This window comes from Pterocles gutturalis, unplaced genomic scaffold (genome assembly GCF_000699245.1).
Source record: "Pterocles gutturalis isolate BGI_N339 unplaced genomic scaffold, ASM69924v1 scaffold14219, whole genome shotgun sequence".
Classification (NCBI taxonomy): Eukaryota; Metazoa; Chordata; class Aves; order Pterocliformes; family Pteroclidae; genus Pterocles; species Pterocles gutturalis.
In genome coordinates this window covers 17,780-42,224 of record NW_010130893.1, presented here as the reverse complement: position 1 = coordinate 42,224, position 24,445 = coordinate 17,780, and the positions used below count along the sequence as shown (strand labels likewise).

General features: G+C 42.4%; 2 non-coding genes across 2 annotated transcripts; one reads left to right on the top strand and one right to left on the bottom strand.

The window, feature by feature from the left end:
• The first annotated feature begins 6,399 nt into the window (after positions 1-6,399).
• Positions 6,400-6,471, top strand: TRNAH-GUG. The gene has a single exon. It is a non-coding gene; the product is annotated as a tRNA-His (tRNA).
• A 9,142-nt stretch (positions 6,472-15,613) lies between these two features.
• On the bottom strand, positions 15,614-15,685 carry TRNAH-GUG. The gene has a single exon. It is a non-coding gene; the product is annotated as a tRNA-His (tRNA).
• Between the last annotated feature and the right edge of the window lie 8,760 nt (positions 15,686-24,445).

Below are 24,445 nucleotides of genomic sequence, written 5' to 3'. Positions count from 1 at the left end.
GTGCAGACCCCTCAGCCAGAGCTGCAGCCATAGCTCTAAGAGCCTACCATTCCATTCTGCTTGGAGGGTCAGGTAGGATGTCTGTGCTTTTCCTGGTCTTTAGTTCTTCCCTCCTTCTCAGAGGAACCCTGCCTGCTCGCTCTGCTCCTACGGCTGCCTTATGAGGCTTCTGGACCTGGCAGAACTTCAGCGTCCCACTACACGAGCCGCCTCCTCTGCTGCTGTAGGGTGTTGCACTGCCTGCTCTCTGTGGGTGGAGATACGAATTTAAGGACTGGGAGGGGGGTATGGTCTCTGTTGCCCCGGCAACTCCTGCACCATGTCAGCCTCTCGTGGAAGAGCTGGCGGTGGGATTTGGGTTAGGTCGCTGTCTCGGGGTTTTCCTGTCGAAGGAATCTCCCGAAAAAGCCCCCTGTGCCTCGCTGTCAGTCAGTCTGTTGGAGCTGGGTTGGCTCCAAAGCAGCTGATCTCAGTGACTGAGTTTCTTTTAAAAGTAGATGTTCTCTAAAAATGGTTATACAGCATAAAAAAATCTCTTTCAGACCAGTCGAATGCAGAGCAAGAGGTCATGGATTAGATTCCTCATGGAATCCAGAATTTTGATGTTAATGTGCCTGTTCTTTATGAACTCCTGCCAGGTAAATATTAAGTACCATGCAAATCTGAGCCAGATAATTTTTATAGTCTGCAATTCTGCAGCGTAACAAAACAACATGAATATGGGATTTAACCACTTTTAGCTGCATGTAACTTATTAATTAAGATAATTGGGGAATTTTTTAACAATTATGTGTGTGGGGTTTGGGTGTGGGTTTTTGGTTTATTTGTTTGTTTTGCATTCAGTAGACACAATAAAAGAACTCATAATGGAGTGTAATGTCTGCCTAATTTTAGGACTGAAAGCACTAGAAATTTCTATGACCTCCAGAATTTAAAGGGGTTCTACTAACAGCGGCTCTCATTTTGTCATCCCCTGAGCAATGTTTTCCTGACCCCAAATAGCATACTCAGGAGGTAATTAGCACAACAAAATCTGACTATAATCATCTGAACACACTTATTTTAACACCAATTAACTCACATTAGAGTAAGTTTTGAAAACTAATGTTTTATTACCAAGAATGGAAAATGCATTTATGTAGGGCTTATAGCGTAGGTTGTTGAGCTGTTGCTTAGGAAGCTCTCAGTGCAGTCAATGTAAGGGTTGCAACTGAATCGACAAAATCTATTCCCAGAGATATAAGATGGTACACAAAAACAAAGAAAACAAAATCTACAGTATCTTCTTATTGCAATCCAAAAAGCCTCACAGAAGCAGGGCAAGCTCTAGCATGTATGTAGTCAACATCCACCAGTAGCTAATGAGACAATATCAACAGGGAAATTTATTTGAGCTCTCATGGCCCCACTGGTACACTGCTGTTGTCTTGTTGACAGTCTAACCTAGTGCTTAAGTTTGTGTTGTCAGCATTATACAGAATGATCTTGCGATATATTTATAATATACCACCCACTATGACTGTGAGGGTGTTTTCAGCAATAAAACATTTTAAAATCTGAAGGAAGCATTGAAGACAGAAGAGGAGAATAGCATTTTTGATAGAAAGAGTAGTCCAATATAGATGTTTAACATAGACTTGAACAGGGGATGTTCTGAGTAATAGCAGTTCTGGTGGTACCAACTTTTTCTGAAAAAAGCCATTGGTAAAAGGAGTGGCAATATCCCTAAAAAGGCTCAGAGAGGAAAACCAAAAGCACCTTTACAGAAAGTAAAGCACCATCTCAAGTTTTAGCAAAATTATACAAATATTTGATCAATTTGCACAATATTCCACATAACTGAACTATTTATGGACCATCTTATCTTTTATTAGTCTCTTCTTAATTGCATTATGACATGATTTTACACCAGAAATAAGGGCCTACAGGCAGCAGCTGAAAGAAGAGGAGTCTTTAAACAGACAAAGAAGAATCTCTGTGAGTCCCTCATAAAAAGATTTTTGTCCTCCTGTGTGTGGCATTGGTAAGATTTTTCTTGCAACAGCAATGAGCACAGCCTGATAGCTGAAGATAAATGCTGAGCTGTAACAGCAATATTTGTGAACAGCTACTGCAGCTATGACCTGGCAATGGTAGACAAACAATAGTGTGGCTTTGTCACAACTATCCATCACGGCCGCAAGCAGACTCCCTGTCAGAGAGAGGTACCACTTCTGATCCATGCACCACTGGTGTTTGCTAGGCATGGGATAGTAGCAATATATTGCTAGAAGGATTATTCTATGCTGCTAATGACTATTCATGTATTAGAGGAAGTGGTACAACCAGTCACTACAATGGCGATGAGTTTATAGTGGGAGTCTCCTGTAGGCCACACACCCAGAAAAACCGAGTGGATGAAGCCCTCTATAGACAGATGGGAGCAGCCTCATGCTCACAAGCCCTGGTCCTCATGGGGGACTTCAACCACCCTGGTATCTGTTGGAGGGACAAAACAGAGCAGGGCGTAAGCAAGGAAGGAGGTTCCTGGAATGCGTTGTTGATAAATTCCTTCTCCAAGTGACAGAGGAGCCAAGGAGGAGATGTGCTATGCTAGACCTTGTTCTCACCAACAAGGAAGGGCTGGTGGGGAATGTAAAACTCAAGGGCAGCCTTGGCTGCAGTAACCAGGAAATGGTGGAGTGCATGATCTTTTGGGCAACGAGGAGGGTGCACAGCAAACTGACTACCCTGGATTTCGGGAGAGAAGACTTTGGCCTCTTTGGGGATGTGCTTCGTAGAGTGCCCTGGGATAAAGCCCTGGAGGGAAGGGAGGCCCAAGAAAGCTGGTTAATGTTCAAGGATCACCTCTTCCAAGCTCAGGAGTGACCATGCACCAGGAGTGGTGTGCCCCCACAAAGAGGAAGTCAGGCAAAACCACCAGGAGACCAGCACGGATGAACAAGGAACTCCTGGGCAAACTTAAACACAAGAAGGCAGCCTACAGAGAGTGGAAGCAAGGACAGGTCGCTTGGGAAGAATACAGACACTTTTCCAAGCAGCCAGGGATCAGGTTAGGAAAGCTAAAGCCCTCAGAATTAATTCTGGCCAGGGACATCAAGGGCAACAAGAAAAGCTTCTGTAGGTGATAAAAGAAAGACTAGGGAAAATGAGGGCCCTCTCTGGAAGGAAATGGGAGACCTGGTTACCCGGGATATGGAGAAGGTTGAGGTACTCAATGATTTTTTACCTCAGTGTTCACTGACAAGTGGTCAAGGCACACTGCTCAAGTTGCAGCAAGCAAAGGCAGGGGCTGGGAGAATGAAGAACTACACATTGTAGATTAAGATCGTGTTTGAGACCGTGTAAGGAACCTGAAAGTGCACAAATCCATGGGACCTGATGAGATGCATCCGTGGATCCTGAGGGAACGGGCGGATGAAGTTGCTAAGCCACTGTCGTATTTGAGAAGTTGTGGAAGTCTGGTGAAGTTCCTGCTGTCGGGAAAAGTGGAAATATAACCCCCATTTTTAAAAAGGGTGATAAGGAAGACCTGGGGAACTACAGGCCAGTCAGTCTAAGCTCTCTGTCTGGCAAGATCATGGAGCAAGTACTCTTGGAAACTGGAAACTGGTGGGAGGTAATGGTTATAAGCTGAAAGAGGGTAGATTTAGATTAGATATTAGGAATGAATTTTTTACTGTGATGGTGGTGAGACACTGGAACAGGCTGGCCAAAGGAGCTGTGGATGCCCCATCCCTGGAGGCATCTTTTCCTAATTTGAAATATGCTTAAAAGCCATCCATTATCAGATACAGTTTGGTGATGTGATTAGAATGAGCTGATGAGTATTCCATTACTCCAGTTGCTCTGAATATTTTTGTCAGTCCTCTACGTACATTAAGCAGCCATTGCGTGAGATAGATGTGTGAACATTTCCTTTCTGTTTTTTCCTCACAGTTATCCTTTCCATAGAACAAGCTGTAAATCAAGTTTAATGTGGCTCCCACTAAATTTTTCCACCATTGTTTTACTTATTTGATGGAAGAGTTTCTTCTGAAGAGATGCAGTACAGTACTGTCTGGACAGGCAAGCAATCTACATTTGCTTGGCTCCTCTGCAGCACAGTTGTGGATATTCCTAGTATTATGCCAGCACATACAACCAACAACATTGGGTGGAGTTATTAAAAAAAAAAAAAGAAAAAAAAAGAGCATAGTCTGAACAGACTGGCAAACTAACATATTTTTATTTATTTGGGGTTAGTAAAAGAAAAAATATCCAACCCCTTTTTTTCATAATCACAAGGAGTTTGGCTGCAACAATGTAATCTCTATTCATTCACCTTGGCAAAAACAGAAGCTAGAAAATTCCAGGCAATCTTTCTAATCTATGCATTTAACCATTCATACCCATGACTTGGCACCTCTAACTCCCAGCAAAAATATAACACGTGCACTGGGCAAGATCCATGTTACAAAGCCTTTGCCAATTCTGAAAACATGGGAGAAGGCACTTCAAATTGTCCTAAATGTTTTTGTACCAAGTTACTCAACCTCTATCTATCTCTTACTTCCCCGGCTTGCACATGCTTTGCAGATGTTGACAGGGAAGGTTGTCAAGCTTTCAGTATCCCATTTCTTGGTACTCAAGGATTCCCTCTGCTCAACTGCCTGTGCTGTTAAGCACAACTATACGTTATAGAAATGTTAAAAAATAAAATTGTAAGCACTGACATTTTATCTCGGTTGACAGGCCTGCGTTGGATTTATTTTTTCTTTTTCTTTCCTGAGAAGCAGAATCACTGAGGCTGGCTAGCCCCTCTGGGAGTCTCTAGTCCCACTGCAGTTTTATCAGGGTCACCCACAGCTGGTTGCCTAGGACCATGTCCAATTGTGTTTTAATGCCTTCAAGGATGGAGACCCCACAACCTCTCCAGGAAACCTGGTCTGTTGTTCAACCGCCCTCAGAGTAAGTTAGCTTTTCTCAGGTTTAAAAGGAATTTACTTTACTTCAATTTGTGCTCATTGCCTTCTGTCCTGTCATTGCATACAACAGAAGAGAGCCTAGCTCCATTTTTCTTTACCCTGCCATTAGGTGTTTATGAGCATTGATAAGATCTCTCCTAAGCCTGCTCTTCTTGAGCCTAAGAAGTTCCAGTTCTTTCACTCTCTCCAGCCTCCAAGTCCTTCATCTTAGTGGTCCTTAAGTGGACTCTCTCCAGTCTGTCCATGTCTCTCTTGTACTGGGGAGCCCAGCACTGGACATAGCACCCACATGTGTCTTGCCAGTGCTGAGTACAGAGAATCACCTCCCTTGACCTTCTGGCAATGCTCTGCCTGATTCAGCTGAGGATGCTGTTGGCCTTCTTTGCCACAAGGGCACATTGCTGGCTCATGATCAACTTGGTGTCCATCAGAACTCCCAGGGCCTTCCCTGATAAGCTGCTTTCCCGTTGGTCAGCACCTAGCATGTGCGGGTGGTTAGGATTGTTCCGCCCCAGGTGCAGGGTTTGGCACTTCCACTTGTTGAGCTTCATGGAGTTCCTGTCAGTCCATTTCTCCAGCCTGACAAGGTCCCTCTGAATGGCAGCACAACCATCTGGTGTGCCCACCAATTCCTTCCACTTTTTTAACTAATTAACAAAATTGTGAAGCTACTTGCTATTATCAATCTTTTCTTGTTATCACTGTCAAACACAGAATTAAAAAGTGGCAGATAAGAGATCTTTAATCAAGACAATTATTAGAATAACTCTGCTATGAACACTTGTGTTTTGAAACATTAACTCTCAAGCCTCAACAGAAATCATTCTTTGATGACTCAATGCTGTCAACATTTGATATTTACTAGAAATCTTAGTTTTCTGCCATGTCTGTTCAAAACCTGTCACAATGTGCTAGCTTGCTGTGACAGTCCAGTGGCTAGTACTATGTGCTGTGGCTACAGCAACCTTGTTTCAAACCTGATTTACAGCAGGAGGGGAACATGTGTTGTTACGCTTCCTTTTCAAAAGCTTTTAAAATAATTATGTAACTTTGAATGTCCTTTTACCAGATTTTCCTCCCTCACTAGGCACAGCATTGAAAACAGAAAGAAGATTCGCAGACCAAAATTATTGCATGTTCGAAGACTAACGTTGGCCAGAGAGAAAGCAACGAAAGATGTCTACACCAGAGTGCAATTGCCATAAGGACCAGGATTGTTTTTTCTGCCACCATAACATTTCTGCCTGTCCTCTGCGGGCTCTTCTCTTGGCGGCAGCGCCGTTTCTGGTTAGGGGATGCCTCGGAGTGCTGCAAGAGCGGCAGTGAGCCCTGGGAGGAGCACTATACCTGACCCACGCTAGGTGGCAATGCTCGCACGGCTCTGCTGGAGGGGACAGCAAATAGGAGACAGTAGATACATCCTTCGTAGCTTGCCGTGATCGTATAGCGGTTAGTACTCTGCGTTGTGGCCGCAGCAACCTCGGTTCAAATCCGAGTCACGGCAGAAGAGAGAAGGAGTGTTTTCAGTCCTTGCTTTTGGAGCCTTGCTGCCGGAGGCACACCACCGGGGACGTGACACCCACCCCAGCCCTTCACTCTGCAGTTACTGCTGAACATGCCTGCCAGTGTCTGAAGCACAGAAAAACAGATGAGAAGAAGCTCTAGATGCACAAAGGTTGCACTGCACCAAGGGTTTTTTTTTGTCTCCTTTTGTGTGATTTCAAGAGGTTCACACAGATGATGTTGCACTAAGCTTGTCTGGGACAGCATTTGCACTGACTTCACTCTGTCAATTTTTTAGCATATCTCCTTTCTCTCTTCCACTGAAGATCTATTTCTTTCCATGATCTGCCCCCAGGGATGACCCACCCCAAAAGAAAATTCCAGAAGAATTTTTCAGGAAAGAGCAGCAAAGGAGGCATGAAATTACACACAATTAATTTATTTATTGTGAGGCTTTTTAGTGTCTTTGTTCCAAGCATGGTACACTTATAAGGCCAGTAATCAATAGCAGCAAGTGGGAGACATCGTGTCTAGATCTGAAATCTGTTAAAGAGAAGCAGGACACTGCTAGCAATACAGTGCCATTTTTGTGGGGGAGAGGATGATGTGACTGGGAGCATTGTATCAAGAGGTGGGAAAATGGTCTTATATGATTCCCTGTTCATTTAAGCACCATTCTCTCATCCTGCCTACACTGCCTGGTCAGTCCTACTGTTTACTGGGGTGGGGGTGTTAGGGACCAGTGGTTTTCCAGTGTGAGGATGGTGAGGTAAGGAAATTAGATTAAAGCAACTAGGAAAGAGATTTTCAAGAAACACTCCCAAGTGCCTACTGATAGACATTTTATATACTGACTGAACCATTGACCAGCACAGTTCAACTTCTAATTTGTTATTAATAGAAGATGCTCAAAAATGTAGTCATGAACTTCAGATACTATGACCAGGTCTAATTTCACTATTAGATAGATACATCTTGCTGACTGAAGTAAAAACTACTCATTTTGACAAAATGATTTATTCATACTTAAGCACACAGCCTGACTACAAGTAAAAAGAAAAAGCAGGGGATGAAAAAGGAAAAGGCAGCAAATATTCATTTATGGGAAATGGCTGTATGTTTCTAACAGTTGAGGCTGGAATCTCAGAAGTTTTCCTTACTGAAGCCAGTGTCTGTCTTTCTGAGGTCAAACCCTATTCAGGCATCCAGACACAGGCTTCCCAGATCTTGGCAAACTTCCTCCAGGTGTCTGTCCAGGGTTCAGTAAGGAAGCAAGACTCTCCTGAAACTATTAAGATGAAAAGGAATTGCTTTTTAAGTGGGACTCGCATAACTATGAAGACCAGCAGGGAATATTTAATTCCATTAAACTCTCAGCAAACAAGAAATGGGGAGGACAATATACTGAAACAAAGCAGTTCAATAACTGGTGGATCAACCTTAAATCTCTTTCCAGAATTTACGCTTTTGTCTCTTGGGAAGACTTCATGTTTCTTATGTAAGGCCTTCTAGAGTTCTTTTGCAATAATTTTTCAGTCAAGTTCAGTTCTTACCTCCCCCCCAACCCCCCCGATCATGTTTTTGAAGATAATTTTCCATTATATGCTAGTTTCCTTACTGTTGCTTTAGATAAATCATTCAGACTTTTCCTTCTCAAGTGTAACATTAAAACACTAATTTACTCCATGTGGTTTTAATACAAATGCTTTCATGGTTATATCGTAAAGAAGTTTTCTTCTTTATGTCAGTAAGTGTAAGGTCAGTAGACCCTCTTGCTTTCAGCTGCATGGTGAATAATAACAACAGTGCAGGTCCCAGCATAAACACATCCTACTATACTAGACCTTCCTAAAGAGCTTAAATAGACATGCCACCCCCAAACAAGTTAGTGATACAGTTCTGGAAAGCAAAGAATTTTGCTGCTTATATCAGAGAATAACCAAAATATAGAGATATATTCCAGGACTCTGGAAGCACAAGATCTAAACTGGGAATGCAGGGATCCACAAGAAAGAAATTACCAGAAATGGTGCAGTGGCTATGTTCTTGGCTCCATGCACAACTCTAAGGTGCAAAAGTTCACATAGGTGCTGGTTTAGCAGCACAGAGGCACTGATTACGTTAACATTACAGATTATGGCGCTTTTTTTTTTTTTTCTATATTAGCACAGAATATCAGAACTATGCTCTCTTCTCAAGGATTTTTAAGACACTGTGTTTTGGGATCCCTCTGGAGGGAGGCTTCTTTGCGACAAATTGTCAGATTCTGAGTTGTATTTGGTGCAGAGAAAACATATACCACATTTCTTTGTAAGACAGAGCAGGAAAATGTTGTAAAATGTTAAGCACATGAATGACTTTCACAAAGCTTTGTGAAAGAGATATTTATCAGATGTGTTTGAACATACCCCAAAGAGATGATTTTTCTTCAGTGAAATTCCAAATCAAGAGAACTCATCTATGAAGTTTTTCAAATAAAAAATTGTGAATTTAGAATTCACAGGATCATAGAATCATAGAATGGTTTGCATTGGAAAGGACCTTAAAGATCATCTAGTTCCAACCCCCTGCAGGGACACCTCCCACCAGACCAGGTTGCTCAAAGCTTCATCCAACCTGGCGTTGAGCATCTCCAGGGATGAGGCATCCACAACTTCCCTGGGCAACCTGTTCCAGTGTCTCACCACCCTCACAGTGAAAAACTTCCTCCTAATATCTAATCTAAATCTGCCCTCTTTCAGCTCAAAGCCCTGTCACTCCACTCCCTAATAAAAAGTGTCTCCCCATCTCTCTTGTAAGTCCCCTTCAGGTACTGGAAGGCCGCTATAAGGTCTCCCTCAAGCCTTCTCTTCACTAGCCTGAACAACTCCAACTCTCTCAACCTGTCCTTGTATGGGAGGTCTTCCAGCCCTCTGATCACCTTTTTTGCCCCTCTGGACTTGCTCTAACAGGTCCACATCCTTCTTGTGCTGAGGACTCCAGAGCTGGATTCAGTACTCCAGGTGGAGTCTCACGAGAGCAGAGTAGAGGGGGAGAATCACCTCCCTCGACCTGCTGGTCACACTTCTCATGATGCAGCCCAGGATACGGTTGGCTTTCTGGGCTGCAAGTACACACTGCCAGGTCATGCTGAGGTTCTCATCTACCAACACCCCCAAATCCTTCTCTTCAGGGCTGCTCTTAGTCCATCCCTGCCCAGCCTGTATTTGTTCTTGGGGTTGCCCCTACGCAGGTGCAGGACCTTGCACTTGGCCTTGTTGAACTTCGTGAGGTTTGCACAGGTCCACCTCTCAAGCCTGTCAAAGTCCCTCTGGATGGCATCCCTTCCCTCCAGCGTGTTGGCCATGCCACACAGCTTGATGTCATTGGCAAACTTGCTAAGGGTGCACTCGATCCTGCTGTCCATGTCTCCCACAAAGATGTTGAACAACACTGGTCCCAGCACTGACCCCTGAGGAATGACACTTGTCAATGGTCTCCACTTGGACATTGAGCCATTGACCACAACTCTTTGGGTACGACCATCCAGCCAATTCCTTATCCACTGTGTGGCCCAACTGTCAAATCCATCTCCAATTTATAGACAAGGATGTCATGTGGGACAGCACGAAATGTTTTGCACAAGTCCAGGTAGATTATGTCAGTTGCCCTTCCCTTATCCGCTGATGCTGTAGCCCCATTACAGAAGGCCACCAAATTTGTCAGGCATGATTTTCCTTTGGTGAAGCCTTGTTAGCTGGCACCAATCACCTCCTTATTTTCCATGTGCTTCAGCAGAATTTCCAGGAGGGTCTGGTTCATGATATTGCTGGGTACAGAGGTGAGACTGATTGGTCTGTGGTTCCCTTCATCTTCCTATTTTCCTTTCTTTAAAATAGGGGTTATATTTCCACATGACTTCTCGAATATGATGGATAGTGGCTTAGCAACTATGTCTGTTAGTTCCCTCAGGATCTGCAGATGCATCTCATCAGGTCCCCATGGACTTGTGCACCTTCAGATTCCTTTGATGGTCTTGAACCTGATCTTCTCCCACAGTGGGCGATTCTTCATTCTGTCAGTCCCTGCTCTTTACTTCAGTGATTTGGGTGGTGTGGCTCGAGCTCTTTTCAGTGAAGACTGACATAAAAAAGTAATTGAGTACCCCAACCTTCTCCATATCCTGGGTAACCAGAGAGGGCCCACATTTTTCCTAGTCTTCCTTTTATCCTTGATGTCCCTGTCTGGAATTGATTCTATGAGGGCTTTAACTTTCCTAACCTGATCCCTAGCTGCTGAGAAAGTGTTTGTATTCCCCCCAGGCTACCCATCCTTGTTTCCATCCTCTATAGGCTTCTTTTTTGAGATTAAGTTTGTCCAGGAGCTCCTTGTTCATCCATGCTGGTCTCCTGGCATTTTTGCCTGACTTCCTCTTTGTTGGGATGTATCGCTGCTTAGCTTGGGGGAAGTGATCCTTGAATATTAACCAGCTTTATTGGGCCTCCCTTCCCTCCAGGGCTTTACCCCAGGGCACTCCACTGAGCAGATCCCTGAAGAGGCCAAAGTTTGCTCTCCTGAAGTCCAGGGTAGTCAGTTTGTTACACTGACTCCTCACTTCGTTTGTTACACTGACTCCTCACTTCCCTAAAGATTTTGAACTCCAGCATTTCATGGTCAGTACAGCCAAGGCTTCCCTTGAGTTTCACATTCCCCACCAGCCCTTCCGTGTTGATAAGAACAAGGCCCAGCATAACACCTCTCCTTGTTGCCTGCTTTATCACTTGGAGAAGGAATTTATCAGCAGTGCATTCCAGGAACCTCCTGGCTTGGTTATGCCCTGCTGTGTTGTCCCTCCAGCAGATATCAGGGTGGTTGAAGTCCCCCATGAGGACCAGGGCTTGTGAACACAAGGCTGTGCCTATCTGCCTATCGAGGATCTCATCCACTTGCTCTTCCTGGTCCAGTGGCCTGTAGCAGACCCTCACTATGATGTCCCCTGTCCCTGCCCTCCCTTTAATCTGGACACATAGGCTCTCAGTCAGCTCCTCATCCATCCCTAGTGCAGAGCTCCATGCACTCCAGCTGGTCACTGACATAGAGGGTGACACCCCTCCTCACCTCCCCTGTCTGTCCTTCCTGAAGAGCCTGTATCCCTCTGTTCCAACATTCGAGTCATAGGACCCACCTCACCATATCTCCATGATGCCAATGAGATCGTAGTCCTGCAGGTGTGCGCATCTCTATTCAAGAGATATAAAACCAGAGAGGAAGACATTTTTAAAAAGCAACTGAAAAAGTTACTTAGATAGTTTTGGATGTGTGGTAGTTTTGGGATTTGGGCTGAATTCTTGATGAAGAGGTGAAACCAGGCCCTACACAGTAGTTTGAAATGTAGTGCAGAAAGTTGTAGGATTCAAACATGAGCCAAAGCTTAACCCAAAGTGGTACAAGTGGAAAGCTTCAAAAACTGACTACAGTCTTCAAATGTGTTCCAGTGCAGCTCTCTCCAGTGCTGTGAGTGACTGCTGGAGTTTTACAAATAAGAAGTCACACAGTCTTATTTAGCAAGCAGGATGTATTTTCTTTTAAGAAACACCAAAAACAGATTATGAGAACAGCTACAGAACCGCAGCATCAGACATTGTTTATGCAGTTATGTTTACTCATCAGACACAGGAATCTCCCTGTCTGTGAAAATTTTCCCCAATTGCTACCTATCTTGCAATAATACCCTGTAAACTCAGAGCTGAACATCCAGTGGTAAAATCATCCCATCTGTGAAACGAATTCCTAGAATTCTTTGCTAAAGCACAACCAGTTATTTAAGCTTTCAGGAGTTCTCTTTACCACAGAAGATCTCCTTTCAAGGAATCTTCTTGACCACAGCCCTTTGAAAGATTTTCAGAGGTGACCTATAAAAGTTTTAATATGAACTGCACTCCTGTAAAGAGAATGAAAAGCAAAATTAATTTGATTTGATGACTGTAGATTCAAAACAGCCACTGTTTTCTATCCTGCTCAACACCTGATGTTAACATCAGACAGGATACAACCAACAACTCTGCTGCACTCCTGAAAAATGAAGGAGGTAGAACAGAAATCTATGTCAGATTCAATTAATATTTCAAAAGTTTTTCAAGTCTTTCTGTTCAGTGTTGCCTTCTTAACAACTAGGTGTCTTTCTTCATAGCTTAAAAGCTCTGCAAGTTTTAACTCTAATCAAAAGCTAATGTTAAAATACAGTAACAACAAATAAATCTCTTCCCAAGCACTGTTCATGGGTACATCCTATTAGTTTCAGAGCCAAAATGTGGACTAGGCATGTTGGGGATATAGAGATACATGTCTATGTCTTAAAGGTTTTACAGTCTGTGCAGAATGGGCCATGCACAATAACGATGGCAAGCAAGAAAGGACACAGAAGAACTGCAGAGAAAGGCATGTGGTCTCTTTTCCTGTCTCGTTTTAAAAACACTACTCTTAATTTTAAAAGACTATTCTTAATTTCCCACCAGAACAGCTTACTGTGTAAAGGTAGAGAAGGCTGCATAAGCAAACTTTTCTCTCTGTCTCTCAAAGCATTCTTACACAAAAAAAATTTAAGAGCTTCAAAAATACGTAAGCCTGGATCCTTGTTAATATCTTGAACATATTATTATTAGATCATGGTTTCCAATTGGAAAAGTGTTATCTGGACGTGTCCGCTAGAAGGGAAGACCCACATATTTCAGAGACTCACTGGCAATTCTTTGTACAATTCAAAGTTCAAAATCAGTTCCAGGATTATGTCTCTGTGTTTCCTAGTCTGCAATCCTGTTATCCTTGGAAACTGTTTTGTACTAAAGGTTTTGTTTTCTTTTTCCCTAATGAGATGGGAAAATTGATAAACATTTTCTCAGGAAATGGAACTCTGGGAGCCACCTGCACTTGCATGTTTATATTCCCAAATAAAGTTGGATTTTAATTTTGATTCTCTTGTGGAGAGAACAAATAACTGCAGGGGAAATTCATAAGAAAGGTCTGATTATCTGCCTGCACCATTCTTGCTCTCAGTTTATAGTGCTAGCATTGAGCTAGCAATACAGATATTGGTATCCTAAATATTCTAAAGGGAACAACATTGTCACTGTTTCCAGCTAAGTCACCATGAAATAAACAAATATAAAAAGGATATTTTGAATTTGTGTGGTGTCCTATCAAAACTGTTCAAAATAATCTATATTGCTGTAACTAGCAATAAGGTAATACAGTGTTTCTACACTTTAGCTACAGATGAACACTGGATATAGAGAAGTCAGTTTCAGGGAGGTTGAGGTCAAGCAGGGGCGAGCCTTGAATGTTTGGGCAGCCTCAGGATGATGCATGCGTAGAGCAGAATTTCTGGCATTGCAATTTTTGAATTTGTGTTCTAGGACTTCATTCACTAGGATATCTTAAAGAATATGTGCGCCTGTGATGAGTTAATTTGGTATTTATTGGGTTTACAAAATCTAACACAGCAGGTGACATTTCTGGAGACTAAAGCGGGGACAGAGTATGAAAGATAATCCTGGTCTCTTTTATGCTAGTTCATGTTTCTAAATTGCTTTCTTTTGGGAAATCAGTCACATCTGTCTCATCAATTAGGCCTAGACGTCAAGAGCTAATTGCTCTGATATTCTCCCAAGAGGCTGAGTGATATTTAGACAGGAAGTCTGAGGCCATTCAGAGGAATACTTAAAGATATTTTAAAAAACACAACAGAAAGAGCTCTCGTGAACCTGAGGGAGGTGATAAGATGCCAAGGGTTGCTAGCCTACTACACTGAAACTGGGATGCCTAAGCTTACAGCCTCCAGAGGTAAGGTGCCTTCCTTGCAGGCTTGCAGGGCCTCAATTTTTCCTACTAGTGGTGTGAAGGAAGTTCTGTTTTGCTTCCTCACTGGCTAAAAGGACAAGGAGTCTGTGCTGCTTTGCAGAGAGAAAGACACCTGTCATTCACAGTCAGCAAGATCTGGGTCTGTTGCATGAAATTTGAAACTGTCTGAGCCTGGTGGAGATGTAATCCCTTATGCAGAGGAATAATGTCCCATCAACCAAAACCAGAACTTGCTCTTGAATGAACTCTTTATCAAAGAACCAACTACCAGAAACTCTGTTCAGTGGCATACAAATAATCTCATAAACTCCATAATAACAGTCGTATATTAATACAGTTGTTACCAGATATGTAATTCTGTTGCTAATTTATAATTTATTACATGCTGCCATTAGTTACCATAACTAATTTATAAAATTCACATGGTCATTTTATGTGTCTTAATTCAGAGAATCTGAACTCATATTACTCAGTGAGGCATGACAATGAAGTTCCACAGTGTTCCTACTACAAAAACAAAGGGAATCACTGGAATCACTGACAAGTGATAGTTCATCCTGTCTGTCACCAGCAAAGAATTTCTACTAGCAGCAGTTCATGCCTAGTTAAGCAGGATTTCCACATCTACCACTGTCATACTTTCAAGCAATTCAGGCTGATTGTTTTATTAGCATCCAAAACTAGGAAAGATCAAAACCAAACAGACTTCATGTGTCAGACCAGACAGAACTTAAATAGCAGTAATGAGTAAAAATTACATGCTCACTGTACCACTGTGTTTATCGCAATATCCATAAACTTTTTTTTTTTTTTTTTTAAATAAATCACACTTGCCAACAGGATTACAGAACTAATACTTGTAGCACATAATCTTTTAGCAAAACATTATTGTGAAAGTTAGAATCATGGAATGGTTTGGCTTGGAAAGGACCTTAAAGAACATCAAGTTCCAACCCCCCTGCCATGAGCAGGGACACCCTCCACTAGACCAGGTTGCTCAAAGCCTCATCCAGCCTGGCCTTGAACACCTCCAGGGATGGGGCATCCACAGCTTCTCTGGGCAACCTGTTCCAGTGTCTCACCACCCTCACTGTAAAAATTTCTTCCTAATATCTAATCTAAATCTGCCCTCTTTCAGTTTATAACTGTTATCTCTTGTCCTGTCACTACACTCCCTGATAGTGCCTCCCCATCCCTCCTATTACAGAGCTTCTAATTTCTTTCTCATCTTAGTTTTAGACATCACTAATAGATTATTTTTGATATGCAATCTGTAACTATATCTCTTCAAAAGATGCACCTTCCCCTGCCATGACTCGGATTTGAACCGAGGTTGCTGCGACCACAACGCAGAGTACTAACCACTATACGACCATGGCAAGCTATCAGAAAACTCTAAATTTAAGTGACAACTTTTTTCACCAGTGCTCTCAAAAAATTTATACAAATGGTGCCACCTACAGTTTACACTGAATTTTAGCAGCAGCTGGTTCTAAACATTCTTATAAGTAATTACATGTTACTGTCCTCTCAAAATCACTTCCAGACTTATTTTTCCTTTTTCTTAATAATCCATGCTTATTAGGATCACCTGAAAAAAGGCTCGGTAGAGTTATAACAGCTCTTCTCCTGTCCCCAAATCTTTTCAGAAGTAATTTTTTTTCCTATTTTATCAGTGGTGAGGAAGGCAAAGTCATGACAGCAGAAGAATCTGGTAGTGTGCTGTAGAGACAGATTTAGGCAAAAGAACAAAATCTACTTAATTGAAAGCTGCATTTGCTGAGTTGAACCAGTTACGATTCATCCTAATGTAAGTGCTTGTACTGATGGTAATTCTCCTCCTTAGCTCTGCAATAAGCACAGAACATAAAAACCACATTTTCCAGAATTTGCATTATTTACTGTGGAAGGGGATGGTCAGATGCCACAGATGAAGTCTAAGGGGGGGAGCACTTGACTACTCTCAACTAAGACCATCAGTTAGTGTTGTACTGAAGCAAGTGCTGAGAAGCACCTACCCTTTGTCAGGTGTTCAGACACAAAAAGACTGTAAACAACATTCAAATAGGCACAACAGCAAAAAATTGTTAGTTCTCTCAAATAAGAGCTCCAACAGAAATCAAGTGCTGCTACGATGGGGAAAGAGAATAATGCTGCAAGCTCAGTGGCATTCAAGCCCTGCTCAGAAAATGCAGCCTGTTTTCCTCCTGCTCACCATCTCCACAGTTGTATTCGTTATTTAATTAATAAACTGAACTGCCTTGCAAACCTTGCCTGGCCTGACGACCTTGGAGATTACAGCAACACCACCACTGCAGTGGTACAGTACCACACTGAGTCTCTGAAGAAGGAGGAAGATGTACAGAGAGACTAGGCTGTCATACACAGAACCATTAAAATGTCTTCAGCACTTCTTCAACATACTGAGATGTGGATTTACTCTGGATGCAGATCTGCATGGTGGGAACTAATCCATACAGAGACTGCGTGAAAGAAATATCAGTCTGGGATTTCAAACGGCAACCTTACTAGACAGATTCTGCTCTGCCTTAGTGCTGAACCACACTGCCTGTGCCTTAAGGAAAAGTGCAGGTACCTCCTGCGAGCACAAGGAGGAGTCCTCCCTGCTGCCGGAGCTTCAAGATGGAAGGAGAAGGTATCTCTCCCTTTCTGATGGTTGCTGTGGGCACATGGAGCAAAGGGTGTTCTAACAGCAGTTTGGACCGCTGTACCTCACCCTACAGCCTTGCCCAATGGGTTGGTGTGACGAGACCAGCATTTTGCTCAAAGATCACTGTACTCTTCCACGAGACAGCAAGGCTGTTGCTTCCCTGGCCTCCAATCCTGCCAGGTGCAGCCCAGCCCCATGTTAACAGACTGCATTGCTATTACAAGCTTGAAAGAAAGAAAACCAGGACCAGGAGTGGTACACATCCCTCAACTTAAGTTTGCTGTTGCCTCATAAAGCCATTACCCTTAGCAGAAATTAAGCATAACTGCATCAATAAGCATCAACAAAAAAATAAGGAAGTACTAGGACTCCCCCTGTCTTCCCCCTCCATCCCTGTCTTTAATTTCTCATGCCACAGCTGTCTGGAAAGCAGCTATCAGCAGGGTAAGCTGCTGAATCTTCTGGCAAGGAAAAAGGACTGGAAAAAGCAATCCCCTCTAGCACAGCTTGTGTATTACAGCGTGAATGTTACCGGTAAAGCCATTGCAGATACGTTGTTGGCCATAAGAAGTCACAGTGTGGGAAGACCTTTCCTTCACCAGCCTCCAAGCCCTTTGAACTCTAAAGAAATCTCTGAAGAGTTGGACAGTGATTGCCACTTCTGAGAGAATGCTTTGATGTGTTAAGTCCTATGATACCTCCTTAGTACTCCAAAGACCTTGATTAAACAGGACAAAGAAACTGGGCACCAGTATTTAGCAGCCTCGTGTGTACCCCTTTCATTGTATGCAATCTGACTATGACATGTCAAAATACGACAGCCTAAGCGAACCTTTCTGAGCTCTCCCTGCTAGGCAGCGTGGCTGCATGGAGATGATCTCCCCTTGAGCTCGGATGCCTCTCCAGGGCACTCCTCGAAGGAATGAGATCTTTACCAACCACAGGTCACTGGATGAGCCCAATTTGAACTCTCCTTGGATGGCAACCGGACTGCATGCCAGACAACCCTCCCCTTTAGCAGCGATGCCTCTCAGTTTTAAGATTAGTTCTTTAGCTTAAATAAGTAAGTCTTAAATAGAAGAAATCACTTAGAGCTACCATATCGTGTGATTTAGTATGCTGTCAGTTTAGCATTACTTACCTAGCGTGAATAGCTAGATTTGCTGAAGCCTTAGCCTGCAAGCAGTAAATTTCCACTTAGGTATGCTTTTCCTTTTAGTAGCTGGTACAGTGTGCTGTGTTTTGGATTTTTTAATGCTTACCATAAATCTGGAATTTCTTATCCTAAGTCTGGAGCTTTTTCAGTTTCTCATGCTCTGCTGAAGAAACACAGACTAAAAGATAAAGACGCTACAGCCATCAACAGCAGGAGCAATTGGTCAAGGTAAGAACAATTAATGATCTTCCTGGAGACGGAGGAAGGATCCAATAGGGTGTTAGAAGACACCAGACCAAAAATCACCATTGGACTAAAAGGTGCGTGAAAGGTGCATGTCCAGTCCCTGTTTAAATCTTTCCAAATATATTTTAACACAATTTTCTCTCTGCATTTTTCCTCCATGTAGTAAGTAATATAGCGAACCTTGCCATGAAACTCAGTTAAGTTGCACTTTTCTCTAAACACTCATCCATGACACAGATCTATATACACATGAGAATAAAATATAGGTTATAATAAATGAATGTCCACCAATCACATCCATAAACCTTTAGAGTTTAAGATCAGTCCACAAATCTTTGACATGACACAACAAGCAGTAACCACTGGGTAACAAATTGTACTACACTAGTACTACTTTCCACCTCATGTCCCTGCATCTTGCCATTGTTTGCATTTTATTTATGTATTTTATCATTTCTATTAGTAAAATGTTATCACCGTTTCTTTTTTTTTCCCAGGTTAGTGCACATGAGCATGCCTGGTACAGTGCTTGCACAGTTCTGTGATTCTCTGTCCCCAAGCCCTGCCTTGTTATTTTCACTTGGGCTCAGAAAACAGCTATAAAGTTTTCATGCACGTAACTGAGAAATTTTATAAATATTTGTAGCTTACTTTTTTCTTTATTAAATTGTTTGCTGTTTGTACTTTTTGTCTAAAAATACTAATCTTTCAAAACAATGACTTTTTCTGTTAAAATGCCAGTTTTAGGTCTCTGGTCAAAAGAAAAAAAAGTAATCAGAAGACACTGCCCTGCCTCTCCACCCCTCCCCCATAGCAGGGGGATTCTTCACTTATCAGATTATTAATTAATATAAGGTGAATCTCTCCTAGTGTCTCTAGTCTGAACTCTTTCACTTACTGTTAGCATAAGCAATCATTTAATAGCCATTTAATATGACTAGGCTTCAGGCTACTCATCTGTGTTTCAGCTGAGTGCCTCAACATCAGGTGATTGAATTTATGCTTTTTGCCTCTGTAGTGAATGTGCAGGGGTAGCACTTAATAGAAAAGCCTGAGAAGGGCATGCCCTCTCCACACCCATAGCCAAATAGCCCAACATCCACATAAGAAACAGGACACCCTGATCTGGGCTCTCTTCTGCATATTTCTGTTACATACCTGGGTTTCTCAGTTTGTTTCACACCTGTCTCTACCAGAAAGGATGTGTTTCTTCTAATCTTAAAGACATGAGATACAATACCTCTGTTCAATTTTGAGTGACAATCTTAATCTCCATGACTCTTCAAATGCAGTTCAAATGTCTATTCTGACCACATGATAGAGGTTTGGGTGCTAGGTCGAAGCCTAAAACGGACTTGATACTCTTTTTAAACTACCTAGTTTAAATTGCCACCAGTTTGCAGCAGAATCTTGAATAAACTTTTTAAATTGTTTATTGCCATTTGTACAGTAGGCACTTGTCATAGGATAACACTTTGGGATGTACAAGTGAAAAAGTCTCTTCTGTTACTGTTTTTTACTATTAGAAATAGAATTCTACTGGCATTTTCTCTGTTTGGTGTTTTGCTCATTGATGCCTTCAAGGCAAGAAAGCCCATCCCCACATACATGCACATGGAAGATTTGTCTCAGTAAAAGTAAAACAGAATTTATTACAGGCTGGCAAAATTTGGCTTCAGGCTCTTTGCTATTAAAAATACAAAAGATTAAAGAGGTTTTGATGCAGCAATAATAAGGACATTCAATGAAAGTTGGCATTTGTAGGAGGCACAATCATCACTCAGATCAGAGACTTTGGCTTCAGGCTCTTTGCTATTAAAAATACAAAAGATTAAAGAGGTTTTGATGCAGCAATAATAAGGACATTCAATGAAAGTTAGCATTCGTAGGAGGCACAATCATCACCCAGATCAGAGAAGCTGCTTTGAAGAAATAATGCACAACTGGAATTCTGACGTTGTCTTGACAGCAACACCCAACACACTTGTAGGGGAAGGTGGATGCCATGGTATAACCGCTTGTTAGTTTTCATTGCAGAATTAAGTTACATGGTATTTACAGATCCCACCCTCTCTGATTGTGCTGTTAATGAATAGGAAAGAAGGGGAGAGATGAAGCTACATTTAAATAATATAAACCATTCAGGCCAGCATCTGGAGGCCTTCTCTGCTCCTTTGGACTGGTGCCATCATTTGCACAAAGTCCTGGTGTGACATATATAGACAATTCTGATTAGGTAGTGTTTTACAGTTGCAAGGCATAGGTTTTTTATTGTTATATACATGCAAGGCATTCAAAAAGTCTTTGCTGAAATGATTATGTACTGCCTTTGGTTCAGCGTTGTCACACTCCACGGGTGCATGCAGCTGCATGGAGTGAGAGCCACCTGACTTCCCAAAGGCAGGGTGTCCTCCCCTTCCCTGGCCTGCAAAGAAGCACTCCCCTCCTGCTGCTGTGCATGAGCCTTGCAGAGCGCTTCATATTGCATGAGTGAGTCACTGAGCAAATCTCCCACCTCCTGCCTTCCAGGGGCACCTTTCACCAGAGTCCTGCTTTTACCTCCCAATAAGGAGTGAACATTAACGCCACCAAAGGGCACACAGGGAGGATGAGAGAATGTCACGCATAGCACCAGGAAAGGGTGAGCCTGCTCCTCTTTCTGCCTGAAGGGCTGTCATTTTACTGAGCTGTTGGCACAGAGACAGAGTACACTGAGGCAGCTTAGATTTTCACTGTAACAGGATTACAGAGAAATCAGGGTTTTCTCTGTTGGGTATGTGTTTGCCAGTTGGCTACTGTACCTTTCTCAGGCAGATTCTGCACTGAACTTCATTTTAATCTGTGTATAGATGGAAAATACAATTAATGCCCATTAGAAGTAAAGCCTTGGCTGGAAAGGCTCTTCGGCAATTCATTAGACATCTCTGCCAACAGCAAGTAGTTTATTCTCTTCTTCTGTTAATATTATTTCTATTAGTATTGCAACCATCCTTATGTTCTGCATGATCTCCTGCACAGTTTCCTAGTCCAGACAAGTCACCTTGGGATTCCTATTTTTCTCTGAATTCAAATGCATCCATGCTACAATGCTTTTCTTTTGCTCTGTGCACCCCCATAATCAGTCACTAATGACTATGCAAATGTTTAGTATTTTCCCTTAGCCAACATCACATGACTTCTTCATGAACAAATTACTCCCTGTCCTAAGGATTTTGTTCTCATTTTCTGTTGTTTTTTTCCCTTCCTACAGCTTGCAAGTTTCTTTCTGGTAGCCAGAGGCCTAGAGTGAATGAAACGCTTCAGGCATTCTTCTGCCAGAACTCTCTATCAGCTTACAGGAACAGCAAAACCTCAGAGCTAGTATGGCCACATCTGCAATCATGTATATTTGAGTAGGGACTTTTATAGCAGAAAGGGAGTACATGACAGAGCCAAAATCTTCAAAGTTACAAAATCCCACACCATCAGCGCTACTGATATCCAGTCACAGTTGTGTAACAGGTCCTTCTTACACTCGACTCCTGTGTCAATGAAGAGAAAACTGCAGTCGGATGGCATTTATCCCACTTCACACAAGCTTCAGCCAGGGGTGCAGTCAAACAAAGCAGATGCACCTCTATTCCTAAACAGCAAAATTCCAAAGTCTATATAGTCAATGTAATTTCACGTCCTGTAATCCAATGCTTCCAGTATGCTGCCCAAACCTGCACTGGCATTTCATCCTGACAGTTTGTAGTACAAGTGAACATGTCTTCTGTTCTTCCTTTATTTTGTAATTTTTATCCCCTTGCAAAATTCCCCATTCCCCATCTCACAGAGTATTCATGCTGATTATATTCCTACAGCTGTATGGGTGGGATGTCTTTCTGAAAAGATTCTTGATCTTTAACTTTTTTGCATACTATTCAAGTAAAACGCAGAAATCAAATTGCATAATCAAAATGAGCATTGTGGCTTTCCTGAAGTCGAGCATGAACTACTACTGATCTCTCCCTAGTTTAGTTCCTGAATCTGTTAGCTCTCCTGAAGGATGCAGAGCTAATGTCCTGGGAGGTGAGTAAAAAAGTTTCCCATGCCTCCAAAAATTGACTGAGAATAGGAATGATCTTAGCATGTTCTGTTACTGTCAGACACATGTTAACTATAAACAGCAGGGAAGCACGACTTCCCATTTAACATTCTGCTGTTAGTGAATTAGTTGAGGTGTATCCAAGGGAAGGATTTTGTATATATGATGTTCCTCATAATTTTATTATTTTTTTTTACTGTAACACAATGTACTTTCACCCGAAGCCAAGAGTCCACATGCATCCAAACAGTTGCGAAACACACAGCTCAGAGGATGGCTGTCAGGTAGTTTTGTAGTTTGTTCAGCACCAGGCTCTCTTTTGTGAAGAAAAAGAGGAAATACCTTTTTAAAAGCCAGGATTTGCCAGTCCTTGCTGCCATGCTGCATTTTAACCTGTTCTTGGTGCTCATTTTAGCTTTCTGTACAGCAGCATTTTCTGTGAACTTACTGTTGTATGTCAGGCAAGTCTGCAAAAAACATCCTTTTGCAAAGAGAGAAGCCACATCTCACATTCAGCTCAGTGACTTGTAAACATTGAAGGATAATTGAAACTCCTTACAAGGAAATAATAATGAACAAGGCAGCTGAACTAACAAAACTGAGCTAGGGTCTGATGACTCTTTAACATGTTAACAGTTGTTAGATCAAACATGTCCTGATAGCAGTTTTCAGCTACACATTAATTAACAAAGCAGGTATTGATCAGTCTATGTTTATTGTGAGTGCTTTCTAGAAGCACTGAAAAAAAGGCACTAAGGAGATAAAACATTAGCCTAGACGTACTCCTGTGAGACCAGAACTGACACAGTTCATAGCCTCCTGTCAGTCTGGAAGGTCACTCCTCCGGTTCTTAAATCCCAGGAGCTATTCCAGGGACAAGCTTCACCAGCTTTGAGATGTGCTGATCATTATAGTTCTTATCTCCCCCCTCACCATCAAAAGAGGGTGAGCATTATCCTCCATACACCTTTCTTCTGGAGCAATTTGCCCCATGTTTCCACAAGTGCAAGGGACAGAGCCACAGAGTTACACAGCTTCAGCTGTAGGCAGTAAATCTTAGCTTCCTGGATTTTCAGGGCATCACCAGTGCTAAGGATCAGCACAGGGCACCCCCAAGACTTGAGAGCATATCCATCTCATAAATCTTTTTGTTATTGTAAGCAGAACCGGTTCTTATTTCTTTCACTGTGAGCCACGAGGAAACGTGTTTATGCCTTTTGTGACGGGAGTAGGTTACAGTAACCCACAGGACAGCACTGAAATAAACTATCCTGCAGTCTGTATGGGGGCGTTTCCAGCCTAAATTTACCAGCTCAGTTGTGTTTTAGCTTGTAGTGCCACACAGTCCACCTACCCTGGAAGGAAAGTAGCACTGACTATGTGGAGTGGGTGCTGCCTAAATGTGAGGAAGAGCTGGGAGCAGCACCAAGGCAGCCTGCAGCTCAAATCACATCATCAGAAAATAGTAGCTGCTGGTTCTGCTACAAGCTGCTGTGAGAGTGAAAGTGGTAATGTTACAGCAAAAGAGAGGAAGCGCCAAAACTGAAGGCTGGCTAAGGAGTGGAGACCGAAGAGTCATCAAGGGCAACTTCAGATCAGTAAATAAGCTAGCAATGAAAGCCCAAGTCAAGCAGAATTCCCACTCAAGAAACTGAAATGTAGTGGGATGCTTTTTTCAGTGAGAACAAGGAGAGGGTGTCCCAACTTTTCAGATCCTCCCCTTTGGTGAGATAACATCTATCCTTTAAATTGCAAATTATTTATCATTCCTGCATATTGCCATAGGGGCATTCACGTTACATCTACAGAAAATACACATGTTCTGAAGTTATGAAACAAGCTAATTCCTAAGGTTCAATTTCATTGACGAAAATCAAGTCTTGTTGCTGTCAAAGAGTATGGAATATTTGCCCTGATTCCTTTGCCTTTTCCAAGTCTCAGGGAATGTAAATTCATGCATTACTACTCACTCTCTAGTCTTCCCTCTCCCCATTACT